The sequence below is a fragment of the Triticum dicoccoides genome, chromosome 7A (assembly GCF_002162155.2).
Source record: "Triticum dicoccoides isolate Atlit2015 ecotype Zavitan chromosome 7A, WEW_v2.0, whole genome shotgun sequence".
Lineage (NCBI taxonomy): Eukaryota > Viridiplantae > Streptophyta > Magnoliopsida > Poales > Poaceae > Triticum > Triticum dicoccoides.
In genome coordinates, this window is record NC_041392.1 from 266139272 (window position 1) to 266154218 (window position 14947).

Consider the following 14947-nt stretch of genomic DNA (forward strand, 5'->3'; position numbering starts at 1 on the left):
GAGAGTACTTTCAGATATGAATGTCTTTTGAATTTCAGATTTGCAGTATTGAGCATATGAAGTATTTTATAAATTCTAGAGATCTATTTTTAGCGCTTAAAAAATGTAGTTTCATAGGAGTATAAAAGTGCAGACAATGTGATTCTCAGAGAAGAAACTGCAAGTTTCAGTTTCAGATAAGAAACTGCAAGTTCAGTTTCAGATAAGAAACTGCAACTTTCAGAGGCAGAGCATTTATATTAACACGGCCTTTTCAAGCAGGGTAAACATCATGTTGGAAGTTTTATTCATGGTCGAAAATGGAACTACCAGACAGTTAACATCATGCTGATCAACATTCATGCATAGCACATCTTCATATGATGCACAGTCAAAATGCCCACACAATGTCGAGTGTGCGAAACACAGAGAAAATGAGGGACGAAGTTTTGGCAAGTGTTGGACGTGGTTTTGGGCTGCCCCGTCTAGGCTTTCATTTTTAACATGCGCAGCCCATGACCTCGAATGGGAGGTCCATAGGCCTATTTGTATTTTCTTAGGGCCATCATGTATCGACCGGCCTATGGACCTTCCATCCGAGGTTTTATTTTTGGCAGCCCAATTTATGTATTTTTTGAAGAAAACGCAGTGGTCTGTTCTATTTTTCTATATAAGAATAGGAACGCCAGGTCCAACTTATGTTTCTCTTCTAACTATATTATATATATTTAAATTATTTTATATGTTATTATATATTATTTTTATTGTCATCATCTATTTAACAAATACTTACATATGTAAGAAAACAATATCCTACATCTTATTAACTTATAAAAATAATTTCTTAACAAATAAATCCTGGATTGTTTTGGCACGAAAATCCTAGTGCTTGTGTACAAAAGCTTGGTAAGATTTAAGGACGAATGTAATAATATCACTTATTATTTAAATATATTTATAACAAAATGCTCAGTCCCTTTTTATTTTTTGATAACATTGCTGGCCCAACCCAACATTATAATTAGAATCAGCCCAACAAAATCATGTATTCCGAGAAAGTGCAAATGGCCTGTAATTTTTTAGGAAATAAAATAAATGGGCCGCATGGACGCTACATTATTTGTTCACCCAGCCCCGCTAATGGCTGTAATTCAAAAAAAAGATCAAATTGACTGTAAATTCTACCGCGCAAAAAAAGACTGTAAATTCTGAAAAAATGGGTTGAATACGTGCCACATTTTTGGAGGCTGAAATGTGGGCCAATAGGTCGAAGCCAGCGCAAGTCGTTGTCAATTTAGTCAACACATGATTCTGACATGTTAGCCGTTGGATTTACATCCAACGACCGGCATCCATCTTCAATCTCTCGTCTTCTTCCTCCAGCGCCGCCGGGACCACCTCCCGCCTCCTATTGCTAGCAGCTCTGCTTAGCACGATTCGCTATGAAGCGCTACTCCACCGTTGGCCAGGTCATCCCTCCACCCCTCCACACCTCCTATTCTTCTCCACCGACTGCTGAACCACACCGCACTAGAACCCGTTAACCCTCATACACCTCTCCGTCTGTGACTCTACTCCCGCGTCTTCCCATCTCCGGCTCATTGCTGTCCGGGGCCTCGCCATCGTCCACCACCTTGGATGCGCTCGGCACGGCGTGGTCACCGTGGTCAACGAACGACACCATCGGAAGTATACTGTGCGTGGAGAGGCTGACAGCTGGGTCCAAGGCCGCACACAAGGAAATGCCTCCTTATTACGCGCAAAATAATGTTTCCTCCACCTGACATCTGGGACCCACCGGAAGGGCCTCTGCATTTCGTGAAAATAACGTGCTCCCTACTGACATGTCGGACCCACCAGCTATCTTCGCACGCAAGGAAGTGCCGCCTTATTATGCACAAAAAATGAATATTCCCCCTGCCAGCTGGAACCCAGCATAGTGGGAGGCTGACTTGTGGGCCTACCAATTTGACGGGGATGGAGGGCTTTGTCAACTTAGTCAATATGAACGATTCTAGCTCCTATTACCGTACTATGTTCATCCAGCGGCCATAGTGCTTCTTCAACCTCTGGTCTTCTTGCTCCAACCGCCCAAACCAGCGTCGGTCGTGCCGCGTGCTCCTGCCTCTCGTGGCCGGCTGTGATGCCGCGGAGGCCTCACCGCCCCTACTACTCCCACCGCTAGCCAGGCCATCCCTCTACTCACCCACACCCCCTGTTATTCTGTGGCGACAGCAGCCTCACACCGCAGCCAAACCAGTGAACCCTCGTACTCCTCTTCGCATGGGCATCCACTACTGCATCTTCCCCGACTCCAGGTCGTCCCCTTCTGAGTCCTCGCCGTCGTCCACCGCCATGGTTCTCTCGGCGCGGCATGGTGAACGTGGTCAAGGAACAACTTCCATCGGAGGTGGACTATACGTGGAGAGGCTGACAGCTGGGTCCACGGCCGCAGCAAGGAAGTGCATCCTTATTACGCGCAAAATAATGATTCCTCTACCTGATAGCGGGGACCCACCGGACGGGCCATCGTATTTCACGAAAAAAAAACGTTTCCCACTGACTGCTGGGACCCACCAGCTACATCTTCACACGCAAGGAAGTGCGTCCGGGCAAAAAAAGATTCGCCCCCCTGACTGCTGGGACCCACCAGCTACATCTTAGCATGCAAGGAAGTGCGTCCGGGCAAAAAAACGATTCGCCCCTGACTACTGGGATGCGCCAGCTACATCTTTGGACGCAAGAAAGTGCCTGACAGTCGGGACCCACCGGGTCGAAGCGTATGTAGCGTTGTCATTCTAGTCGCGAACGTGTACGTACATATATACTGGTGGATTTAGAGGCGCGCACGTCTCGTAGTAGAGGCGCGTACGTGTCGTAGTAGAGGCGCGCACGTAGCATGTACACGTATGTACAGCGGCCAGGGTGCAAGAAAGAAAATACGGCCACGTATGTGTACATACGGGCGGGGTCTCGAACGCCTACTCGCACATACGTACGGCCAGGGCTTGTGTACATGGTTGGGTCGGAACGGAGAAACAGCATCGTCGTCGTGTTCATGGGGAGGCAATGCGTCGTGTTCATTGGGAGGCAATAGAATGTGTCGTGTTCATCGGGAGGCAACGGAGCGTGGGAGCCAATCGACTGGGTCGGAACGGAATGCGTGGTTGTGTTCATTGGAAGGGCTTGGACGGAACAGGCGATGGAAAACGAGGCCTGGCGTACCGCAGAACGGAGGAAACGGCCTTGTGTTCAACCGGCCACATTCGAAACGGGATCCTGTTCATCGGGAGGGGTCTGGCGTACCGCAAAACGGAGGAAACAGACCTCCTACAGTCGAAACAGGGGTCCTGCTGATCGGGAGGGGTGTGGCGTACCGCAAAACGGACAAAACGGACCTCCTACGGTCGAAACGGGGGTCGTGTTGATCGGGAGGGGTGTGGCGTACCGCAAAACGGACGAAATGGACCTCCTACGGTCGAAACGGGGTCCTGTTCATCGGGAGGGGTATGGCATACCGCAAAACGGGACTCCACGGGATACTGTTCATCTCCACCGTTGACCTCCTCCAGCCTCCACGGGCTCCTGTTCATCCAGCCTTCATCGCGCGCTACTCCACCGGCTACTGTTCAACCACCCCTCCACGGGCACCCCTCCATCGTCTACTGTTCATCCAACCCACCACACCATGGGGTCCTGTTCAACCACCCCTCCACGGGCACCCCTCCACCGTCTACTGTTCATCCAGCCCTCCACACCACGGGGTCCTGTTCATCCAGAGGCAACGCCACCGCTCACTGTTCATCCAATCGATCGGCTTCAGTTAGCAGCAGTAGTGAAGGAATCGCTCGATCGGGTTCACTTAATATCCATCGATCGATCGCTCGGGTTCAGTAACGCGTAGCCTGCAGTGCAATCTCTTGGGTTCAGTTAGAGCCCAACGCCTCGCTCGGGTTCAGTTAGAGCCAACGCCTCGCACACACGCACGTACGTGTACGAGAGAAACGCGCACCGCTCGGCCCCCGACCTCCCACCGTAACCGGGAACTCCTCGAAATTTTCCTCCCCCTTGCTTCTACCACGTTTTGTTCCGTCATGGACGACCCAAAGAATGTCATGCAGCTGCGTCTCCGGCCCGCCCAGGATGAAAAGCCCATTTTCTGTCATGATTTTTTGTCATAGATGTAGGAGCCCACCACATCTATGATGATACCGGGTTTTGTCACAATTATCATCATAGAAGTGTCATATGTATGACACGAAAAAATTCGTTTGGCCCAAAATGTCAAGGATGTGTCTTTTTTTGTAGTGTTAGAACAAAATATGACTCTATATGAATGCCTCCGGCGGTGTACCGGGATATGCAATGACTCATGAGTGACATGTATGAAAGAATTATGGATGGTGGCTTTGCCACAAATACGATGTCGACTACATGATCATGCTAAGCAATATGACAATGATGGAGTGTGTCAAAATAAATGGAACGGTGGAAAGTTGCATGATAATATATCTCAGAATGGCTGTGGAAATGCCATAATAGGTAGGTATGGTGGCTGTTTTGAGGAAGGTATATGGTGGGTATATGATACCGGCGAAAGGTGCGCGGTATTAGAGAGGCTAGCAAAGGTGGAAGGGTGAGAAAAGTGCGTATAATCCATGGACTCAACATTAGTCCTAAAGAACTCATATACTTATTGAAAAAATCTACAAGTTATCAAAGCAAACTATTACGCGCATGCTCCTAGGGGGATAGATTGGTAGGAAAAGACCATCGCTCGTCCCTGACCGCCACTAATAAGGAAGACAACCAAAAAATAAATCATGCTTCGACTTCATCACATAACGGTTCACCATACTGCATGCTACGGGAATCACAAACTTTAACACTAGTATTCTTCAAATTCACAACTACTAAACTAGAACAACTTTAATATCACCATCTTCATATCTCAAAACAATTATCAACCATCGAACTTCTCATAGTATTCAACACACTCATAAGAAAGTTTTATTATCAATATTTTATACCAAGCATATTAGGATTTTAAGCAAATTACCATGCTATTTAAGACTCTCAAAATGATCTAAGTGAAGCATGAGAGATCAATAGTTTCTATAAAACAAATCCACCACCGTTCTCTAAAAGATATATGTGAAGTACTAGAGTAAAACTACATAACTCAAAAGATATAAGCGAAGCACATAGAGTATTCTAACAAATTCCAAATCATGTATAGCTCTCTCAAAAGGTGTGTGCAGCAAGGATGATTGTGGTAAACTAAAAAGTAAAGACCCAAATCATACAAGACGCTCCAAGCAAAACACATATCATGTGACGAATAAAAATATAGCTCCAAGTAAAGTTACCGATAGAAGTAGACGAAAGAGGGGATGCCTTCCGGGGCATCCCCAAGCTTTGGATTTTAGGTGTCCTTAGATTATATTGGGGGTGCCATGGGCATCCCCAAGCTTAGTATCTTGCCACTCCTTGTTCCATAATCCATCAAGTCTTTACCCAAAACTTGAAAACTTCACAACACAAAGCTTAAAGTAGAAAATCTCGTGAGCTCCGTTAGCGAAAGAAAACAAAAAACCACTTCAAGGTACTGTAATGAACTCATTATTTATTTATATTGGTGTTATACCTACTGTATTCCAACTTCTATATGGTTTATAAACTACTTTACTAGCCATAGATTCATCAAAATAAGCAAACAACACACGAAAAACAGAATCTGTCAAAAACAGAATAGTCTGTAGTAATCTGTAGCTACCGCAAGATCTGGAACCCCAAAAATTCTAAAATAAATTTCTGGACGTGAGGAATTTATCTATTAATCATCTGATAAAATAATTAACTAAATAGCACTTTCCAAATAAAAATGGCAGTAGTTCTCGTGAGCGCTAAAGTTTCTGTTTTTGTACAACAAATGTAACAAGACTTTTCCCAAGTCTTCCGAACGGTTCTACTTGGCACAAACACTAATTAAACACAAAAAACACAACCAAAACAGAGGCTAGATAAATTATTTATTACTAAACAGGAGCAAAAAGCAAGGAATAAAAATAAAATTGGGTTGCCTCCCAACAAGCGCTATCGTTTAACGCCCCTAGCTAGGCATATAGATCTAGGTATTGCCATCTTTGGTAGGAAATCCATAAGTGGCTCTCATAGTAGATTCATAAGGTAATTTAATTTTATTTCTAGGAAAGTGTTCCATGCCTTTTCTTAATGGAAATTGGAATCTAATATTTCCTTCCTTCATATCAATAGTTGCACCAATCGTTCTAAGGAAAGGTCTACCAAGAATAATAGGACATGAAGGATTACAATCAATGTCAAGAACAATAAAACCTACGGGCACATGATTTCTATATGCAACAATAAGAACATCATTAATTCTTCCCATAGGTTTCTTAATAGTGGAATCCGCAAGGTGCAAGTTTAAAGAGCAATCATCAAAATCACGGAAACCTAACAAATCACACAAAGTCTTTGGAATCGTGGAAACACTAGCACCCAAATCACTTAAAGCATATCATTCATGATCTTTAATTTTAATTTTAATAGTTGGTTCCCACTCATCATAAAGCTTTCTAGGGATAGAAACTTCCAATTCAAGTTTCTCTTCATAAGATTGCATCAAGGCATCAACGATATGTTTAGTAAACGCTTTATTTTGACTATATGCATGAGGAGAATTTAGCACGGATTGTAACAAGGAAATACAATCAATCAAAGAGCAATTTTCATAGTTAAATTCCTTGAAATCCATAATAGTGGGTTTAGCAACATCTAGGGTTTTAATTTCTTCAATTCCACTTTTATCAATTTTAGCTTCAAGATAAAAAAATCCTGAATTCTTGGAACGCCTTCTAGGTAAAGATGGATCATATTCAGTCCCATCATTATCAAGATTCAAACATGCCTGGAGAAACAGATTGGAAAAACAGTAGAAGCTTACGTTGATGACGTTGTCATCAAAACCGGGCATGTGGAAACACTAATAGATGACTTATGTCTTACCTTCGACAACCTCAGGGCGTATGACATCAAGCTCAACCCGGAAAGGTGTGTCTTTGGCATCCCCGCTGGAAAACTGCTGGCTTCATCATCTCCAATAGGGCAATCGAAGCAAACCCAGCAAAAATCCGAGCTTTGTCACAATTGGCTAAGCCAACAGACCTTAAACAAGTTCAAAAACTTGTAGGTTGCGTGGCAGCTCTAAGCCGCTTTATCTCTAGATTGGGAGAAAAGGCACTGCACTCTATCGCCTTCTACGGCGAACCGACCACTTCGAGTGGACGGACGCGGCAACAGCCGGACTGGAAGAAATAAAAACCCTTCTTGCGAGCAATCCTATCCTGGCCACACCAAACGTCGACGAACCAATGTTATTATACATATTGGCAACACATCAGGTGGTGAGCGCCGTACTCGTCGTTGAACAAGAACAGGACGGACATAAATTCCCACTTCAGAAGCCAGTATACTATGTGTCTACTATCCTTACACCATGCAAATCCCGGTCACCTCATTATCAAAAAATAGCATACGTGGTCTTCATGGCATCCCGAAAGCTCCGTCTCTACTTCCAGGAGTGTTCGATCACGGTGGCCTCTGAAGTACCACTCAACGACATTATAAACAACCGCGATGCTACGGGCCGGATTGCCAAATGGGCCATTGAGCTCTTGCCATTCGACATTACATACAAACCACGTCGAGCTATCAAATCCCAAGTTCTGGCTGACTTCATCGCCGAATGGACAGAGGCCGAACTCCCTAAAGAGTACGGCACATACTCCAATTGGGTCATGCACTTTGGCGGCTCCAAAATGCTGGCACGGTTAGGAGCGGGTGTCGTTTTAACATCCCCCACCGGAGACATCATCTAGTATGTTCTCCAAATACTGTACACAGACTCCAATAACGCAGCCGAATACGAGGCCTTATTGCATGGTCTCCGGATGGCTGTCTCCATGGGCATACAACGCCTAGAAGTGCGCGGGGACTCAAACCTTGCAATATCTCAAATAAATGGAGATTTTGACGCTAAAGACCCGAAGATGGCAGCGTAGCGCAACGCAGTCATAAAATTGCCAGCCCGGTTCAAGGGGCTCGAGTTCCATCATGTGGTTCGAGAAAGTAATCAAGCGACGGATGTTCTTGCTCGTATTGGCGCTAAGCGTGACCCCGTCCCACCTAATATCTTCCTGGAAAGGCTCTTCAAGCCATCCGTGGTGTGGCAGGGGAAAACGGCAACACTAGTCCGGACCCAAACATAACCCAAGATCACGAAAACATCGATATAACACCATCGGTGCTTCTCATCATGGCAGTCATTGCCCCATGGACCGAACCCTTCCTGGCCTACCTTAATAGGAAGGAGCTTCTTGAGGACCAGAATGAGGCCCGCTGCATTGTCCGGCGTTCGAAGGCCTACAAGGTTCATGATGGAGAGATCTACAAGAAAAGCGCCACCGGAGTCCTTCAACGATGTATATCCGAGGAAGAGGGGCGGCAACTCTTAGCTGAAATTCACGCCGGACTCGGCGGTCACCACGCCGCAGCTCGGGCCCTTGTTAGCAAGGCCTTCCGTACATGGTTTTATTGGCCGACGGCCCAAGCGGATGCACAGGACCTTGTCCAACATTGCGTCGGATGCCAACTCTTTGCCAATCAAAGCCATATGCCCCCCACTGCCCTACAAACAATTCCCATCACTTGGCCTTTCGTGGTCTGGGGACTCGACATGGTTGGACCCCTTAAAGGGGGAAGCCATAAGAAAAAATATCTGCTTGTTATGGTGGACAAATTCCCTAAGTGGATAGAGGCAAAACCGGTCAAAACGGCTGAGTCCGGTCCGGTGATAGACTTCATATCCGATGTTGTGCACTGCTACCTCTTGAGCATTGCGTTGGTTTTCCCAGAAGAGGAAGGGATGATGCAGCAAAGTAGCGTAAGTATTACCCTTAGTTTTTGAGAACCAAGGTATCAATCCAGTAGGAGGCTACGCGCGAGTCCCTCGTACCTGCACAAAACAAATAAATCCTTGCAACCAACGCGAGTAGGGGTTGTCAATCCCTACACGGCCACTTACGAGACTGAGATCTGATAGATATGATAAGATACTATTTTTGGTATTTTTGTGATAAAGATGCAAAGTAAAATAAAGGCAAAGTAAAAAAGCAAAGGAAATAACTAAGTAGTAGGAGTTTAATATGATAAAGATAGACCCGGGGGCCATAGGTTTCACTAGTGGCTTCTCTCGAGAGCATAAGTACTCTGTGGTGGGTGAACAAATTACTGTTGAGCAATTGACAGAATTGAGCATAGTTATGAGAATATCTAGGTATGATCATGTATATAGGCATCACGTCCGAGACAAGTAGACCGACTCCTGCCTGCATCTACTACTATTACTCCACTCATCGACCGCTCTCCAGCATGCATCTAGAGTATTAAGTTAAAAACAGAGTAACGCCTTAAACAAGATGACATGATGTAGAGGGATAAACTCATGCAATATGATGAAATCCCCATCTTGTTATCCTCGATGGCAACAATACAATACATGCCTTGCTCCCCTACTGTCATTGGGAAAGGACACCGCAAGATTGAACCCAAAGCTAAGCACTTCTCCCATTGCAAGAAAGATCAATCTAGTAGGCCAAACCAAACTGATAATTTGAAGAGACTTGCAAAGATAACCAATCATACATAAAAGAATTCAGAAGATTCAAATATTGTTCATAGATAGACTTGATCATAAAACCACAATTCATCGGTCTCAACAAACACACCGCAAAATGAAGATTACATCGAATAGTTCTCCACAAGAGAGGGGGAGAACATTGTATTGAGATCCAAAAAGAGAGAAGAAGCCATCTAGCTAATAACTATGGACCCGTAGGTCTGAGGTAAACTACTGACACTTCATCGGAGGGGCTATGGTGTTGATGTAGAAGCCCTCCGTGATCGATGCCCCCTCCGGCGGAGCTCCGAAACAGGCCCCAAGATGGGATCTCATGGATACAGAAAGTTGTGGCGGTGGAATTAGGTTTTTGGCTCCGTATCTGATCGTTTGGGGGTACATAGGTATATATAGGAGGAAGGAGTATGTCGGTGGAGCAACAGGGGGCCCACGAGGGTGGAGGGCGCACCTGGGGGGTAGGTGTGCCCCCTACCTCGTGGCCTCCTCTTTTGTGTATTGACATAGGGTCCAAGTCTCCCGGGTGTTGTTTGTTGAGAAAATCACGTTCCTGAAGGTTTCATTCCATTTGGACTCCGTTTGATATTCCTTTTCTTCGAAGCCCTAAAACAGGCAAAAAACAACAATTCTGGGCCGGGCCTCCGGTTAATAGGTTAGTCCCAAAAATAATATAAAAGTGGATAATAAAGCCCAATAATGTCCAAAACAATAGATAATATAGCATGGAGCAAAAATTATAGATACGTTGGAGACGTATCATGCACCGTTATGGTGTCCCACACAGCATCATCACTGACAACGGCTCCAATTTCACAGCCGACGAGGTAAAACCTGGTGTACTACTCTGGGTATCAAACTCGCTTACGCCTTCGTCTACCAGCACAAACCAACGGTCAAGTAGAACGCGCCAACGGTCTTATTATGAGCGGCATCATGCCTAGACTAGTGCGGTCTTTGAAAGAATCATACAAACACTGGGTTGAGGAGCTCGACTCCGTACTCTGGGGGCTGCGGACCACGCCCAACCGTACTACCGGCTACACACCTTTCTTCATGGTGTATGGTGCAGAGGTCGTATTGCCCTGCGATATTATTCATGACTCACCTAGAGTGTGTATGTACGAAGAGAGAGAAGCCGAGCTCGATCGGCAGGACAGCCTAGATGCCCTGGAGGAGGAACGTGATGTCGCAAAAGCTCGTTCAGCAGTATACCAACAGCAGGCTCGAAGATATCAAAGCAGAGAAGTACGGGCCAAGACTTACAACGTCGGTGAACTCGTTCTACGCCTCCCAGAGAAGAAAAAGGACAAACTCAAGCCCAAATGGGAGGGTCCCTTCATAATTGACGAAGTTCTCACCAGAGGAGCGTACCGTCTTCGCGATGCATCAGACAATCGCCTCGAACTGAAACCCTGGAACGCGGCTAGACTCCGGAGATTCTACGCCTAGCGCTAAACTCATTGTTCATCTCCTCCTTCCCTGTAGTTTCCATTATTTTTTATCTCTTTTTCGATTACTTTCTTTTTCTCTCTTTAAAAGCTTTAAGTACGGCTAGACCGCACACCATTGGCACATACACATTTAAACATGTACGCCACTTGTACCTGGGGGCTTCTCGGACAAAAGTTCTTGTCATTCCTTGAGCATCAAGCTCCTCACATATGAGTTTCTCCATATGTACCTTTTCTTCGCCACTATATGCATCGATATGACTTATGTTTTGGCAAAGCTAGGTTGCCTGGCTCCTGTGCTTATGGCCTACGTTCCCGTTAGTTCGGCTAGGGCATAAAGGCAGCACCTTTGTGATTGTTACTGCCGGGTCATCTGGATGTGTACCTCAGACTAGGTGAAGCCGAAAGCTAGCGTTCTTAAGGGAATATTCGCTCGGCGAATTAAAGATGTTTTTAAGCTCGCTCTATCATGCACCCCCAGAAGTTATACAAACCGTGGTGCTCACATCACAACTTGGACATGCGCATTAAATGCATGCACACCCAGGGAAAGGAACCCTTAACGAAACTATTCTCTCTGGAAGATGTTTCTTATGAGATCAATGTAATATAACATAGCTAGCCAGATACAACTTGTCTCTTCAAGCAATTATGACCCCTACGCCTAGTTTTCCAGGCATACCCCGGCCTATTCGGCTGCGATAGTATTCGGAAACACTCCGCACCTTTGGGATCGGAGGCTGAAGCGAAAAGGTTTGCCATGACAAATGATATACAATTCAGCTAGATGAGGAAAGTACACAGTCACTTGGACTCAAAAACCTCCTCCTCTACACCTTCCAACAAGCAGTCTAACTTACAATCCTGTTGGGAATATTTGGCGGCCACCTCTACTTGGTCATATACTGAACTAGCGGGAATTTCTTCCCCATCCGACCCTACCGGTTCGACTCGAGCCATGTGATTAGTATCCAGCTTGGTATGTCGCGTCTTCACCATGCCCCAGGCCTCTCGCGCACCCTCTCAGCATGCCCTTATCTTCCAAAGCCGGATACACCGCCACGCTCCCTTGAACAGCTCTACCAGCTACTCCATGCTTCCTGGAGGGGGGTCGGATGGCCATAAAGCCTTGGCTACACTCTGCATCGCTTGCCGAGCTTGCTTGTGCAACTGCGACAGCCCTTGCAGAAGATCACTCGATGATCCGGACACCTCCTCTTCAGGGTGGTTAGTCAAAACACCTGCAATCACAGCTACATTAGCTACCGTTACCTCCAAAACTGTTATAAAACAAAAGTAGCTACATATTGAATATGCCGCCTCGCAGCTTCTTGTTCTCCTTCACAGAGTCAGCTAGCTGAGCTCGCACACTTTCAGTTCTTCTCCCAGTTTGGAGTTCTAATCCTGGAGTTTCTCTTTCTCCTGGACGACTTTTGTCAATACACGCTCGCCTGCTGCTAGTAGCTTTTTGGCTCTGCGTTCTTCGCTTCGAGCGGCGTCTAGATGCTCTTGTACTTGGTCTAACGGCCGAACACAAATATTAGCACCCAGATTCGCAGTATTGGTCTATCATTATGAATTTTTGATAGAAGGAAACTTTACCGGGAGACGCCTTATATTTCTCCAGTTCGGCATTAGCAGCAAGCAGCCGGCGCTGACACTTTTCCAGCTCCTGAGCTAGCTGGGTGTTCTTCTCCGTAAGCACCTGGTCATACAATGATCCTTAAATCAGTTGTTTCAACTCCTTTAAGTCTCGGGGGCTACTGGCATATGGTTATCATAGTCAGACAAAATAAATTTACCTGCACATGTTTCATTTGTTGCTTTGTGGCCCCGATAATCCCATCTCGAGCAGCTCGGATGTACGCATCTGCTGAGTTGAAGGCGTTAAAAGACTCTTCTGAAAAGCCAGGGTCTTGTAAAATGGCCTGGCGGCGCCGATGATTCATCGCACTTTCCACTTCCGAGTTGGTGACGGATACATCATCTGAGTCCTCGGCCGGAGGACAGTCTGGCTTCGCCTCCGTATCGGCCCCCGTCTTCATGGCAGGATTTGAATCCTAGATGCGAGAAGTACGGCCGCTTGAGCCTCTGGATACGGTCCGACGCGTTTTTCTCTTGACACATGAATAACAGGAGGGCCATGGTTGGACGTGACTGCTCAGGTGCAGGTTGGCGAATTCATACCTCTTTGACGAGGGCACGGCCGTATCTTCGTTCGCTTTCCTCTTGGAAGGCTCGCCCGGAGTGGGGGATGCTCTCTTGGGAGGTACCCCTGGAGTAGTACGGCGCGCGAACCCTTCCCCTTTTGAGCAAAAGACAGTGTGGTGGGTAAGAAGGAAGGAGAGATCTCTTTTGAATAAGGTGTGTTCGGATCACTTACGTGTGAAGCCGAGAGAAGACCGGGGTAATCGGCGATGATGGCCACTTCTGTGCCATCGTAGCTCATCTGGTAAAACACCCCCTCCACAAACACCACAAATATATCTGGATCCTCTTCGAACCCGGGATTGAGCTCCCGGTTGTGGTCTTCTGGCTGTGGAGTGGGACTATAAAATCCCTCGGTGACCTTTCGCCAGTGCTGTCATAAGCAAACAAGCTAGAAGTTTATCAAAGGCAATTCGGAGATGGAAGAAGTAAAAAAAGGAGGGGTCGGACCTTACCCAGCTGGGAGGGTTATACATAGAGTACCCGTCTCTAAATTTTACGCGGAGAAATTCCTTTTCCTCCCCCTCGACAGTTCGGCTAATATCTGTATTGGATTGGCTGAACCCCTCACGCTATGGAAATCACCATAACCTCGATTATTGTGAGTCCGGACTGGGTGAGCTCTTTTATCCTGCTCATCAGCTGACGAACCTCCACGCCGTCTTCCTCTTCAAGACTTCGGGGACGCCAACTGTGGCGTTTCTTCAGCGGGACGCGTGCGAATTCAGGAAGACCCTTTCGAATCGGGTCAGGAAGCACAACGTCCTCTATATAAAACCATTCGAAGGGGCATTCATTAGGTGTCTTCCTTGGTGTGCCGGATGGATATCCAGTATCGGCGGCTCGCCATATTTCGGCTCCCCCTACTTCAAATATTGGCCCTTCGTGGTTGCACAGGATGAGACAGAACAACTTCCTCCACAACTAAAAATGAGCCTCGACACCCAGGAAAAGTTCGCATAAAGCGACATAACCCACAATGTGCATAATAGAGGCCGGAGTGCAGTTGTGCAGCTGGAGGCCGTAGTATTCCAGAAGCACTCGGAGGAACGGATGGATTGGAAATCCAACACCTCTTAGCAGGTAGGGGACAAAACACACTCGCTCCCCCAGATGGATTGGGGAAGTCCTCTGCCTGAGTCCCCTCACTGAGGGACGCTAGCCCCGTTCGAACAGGGACAAGATCTGCATGGGGAAGGAATCCCCGCTTTTGCAACTTCGTCAATCGGCTATGAGACATGGAACACCTCTCCCACTCGCTTTCTATAGGTCGGGACGAGCGGAGGAGATGGGAACACCAGCCATGTTGGAATGGTTTCTCCTAAGCAGTCTTTGGGGATTTCTTCTGCGTAGCGCTAAATGGATCTGGGATCCAATCTCTTTAAATAGGTGCTCTTCCTCGCATGGATGGGGTGTTATTCGCAAAAATACCCTGACTTTCCGCATTCACTCGACACGTCGAGGACAAAGATTATTTAGCGCGCAGAAGCCAATGAGGTGACATTGGATCAATGGGCGAATACATTACTTGGAGATCATCGAAGGGAGAACCCGCCTTGCAATGCCGAAGACAATATGTGTGCCGAGCACC